Below are 1552 nucleotides of genomic sequence, written 5' to 3'. Positions count from 1 at the left end.
GAACGTTGTTCAGGAACCTGGAACCTATCAGGCGACTTCATAGTACTGCGTTGCGCAAATCATATTTACGCTCAACAGGTGCAGGCGTAGGCGAAGCGGGACGGGAACCCTGTTTCTGCTGCTGCTCCTTCCCCTGTTTTTTGTTCTTACTCCAATTTTGCTTCTGTACCTTCGGGCAGTCATCTTTATCAGACAACCCTTGCTGAGTTTGCTGTTGCTTTTCTTTTTTTGCGAAAGGCTTAACACCCAAACTATTACGGCCCACGGTCTTATATGCCTACGTAATAATTTCCGGCAACTGACGGGGTTTATCGCGTCGGGGACCTCGCGAAGAGCATTAGAGACCTGGAAAATTACAGCATCCCCCTTGACATGTAAATTAGCAAGGACGAGATCACGTACCATATCAAACGCTCCCACGAGGCGCAATCCCAACTCCACTTCTACCTCTGGTCTGTGCTCATCCTTAACATGCTTTATCACAGTGGGCAAAACAGTCATTGACGGGGTGCCAAAGCACATAGTATAGACCGCCGCAAAAATCACCCCCCAAGCTGTACACTCAGTTACGTCAAGCACTAAGTCTTTTTGCAAACTCACGGTGAGAATCCTGTGTTTCTCAACAGCCAAAAAGTCATTTCTTCCTTATCCTGGGGACGCTTGCCCATGACCGCATTAACCATGACTGGACTAAGTTTGAGTCCGCCACTGCCAACTAGATGTGCCGCCTGGGAGGTTGCGAGCAATGTAGTGAACCAGACCACTAATAACTGCTACCGATGAGGCATATAGGGGTCGCAGTTGCTGAGCTGTCATAGCACCTGCCTGAGGCTGGGGGTTGTAAGCAGCTAACACAGGCCAAGTAACGCCTGGAATGGACAACGGTCCCTGTCTGACCTCTGTAAAAACGTGTAGGAGGGCGCCATTAAACCAAACGGCATGCTGCCAAACAGAAATCGGAACCTCTACTGTCCGATATGGAGCGTACACTGTAGGAGCATCAGCGGGGGTATACGAGTGAAAACACCAGAAATAGCATCCACCGCGGGAAATGGATGCATGAGTAATACAACTCAACTGGTACGCCACGTCAGCAGAGACTACAAAAACCACAGTCTGTCCCTCTAGAAAAACTAGGTATTCCTGCACAGCTACACAACTGTGTGCCGGGATATCAACCGCAGCCATATCGAAACAGTAATAGAGAAGTACAATACAATACTATAACGCACAACTGGGTAGTAATTCAAAGAAGAAACCTTTGAGAAATATCAAGCTTGAAACAACTTATGTAAATATAGGTAGGTTTTATATCCGTCACTACCGTCAACCGGAAACGATAGTGAGGGGGTTGTAGACTGATATAAGCACTACTCAAGTGTCTCACAATAAGCCCACACTCGTTGGCGATGCCATGTTACAGGGATTCTGCGCAAACACAGAACTGTGCACAGAGACTTAGGACCTCAGTGAATTAGGGTGTCCCAAAATTCACCTTAGTACCCAAAATCCCCTACCAGACTAGCAATCAGTGTCACATTAGCTCTTCGTC

The sequence above is a fragment of the Lissotriton vulgaris genome, chromosome 3_2 (genome assembly GCF_964263255.1).
Source record: "Lissotriton vulgaris chromosome 3_2, aLisVul1.2, whole genome shotgun sequence".
Classification (NCBI taxonomy): domain Eukaryota; kingdom Metazoa; phylum Chordata; class Amphibia; order Caudata; family Salamandridae; genus Lissotriton; species Lissotriton vulgaris.
This window is presented reverse-complemented; position numbering follows the sequence as displayed.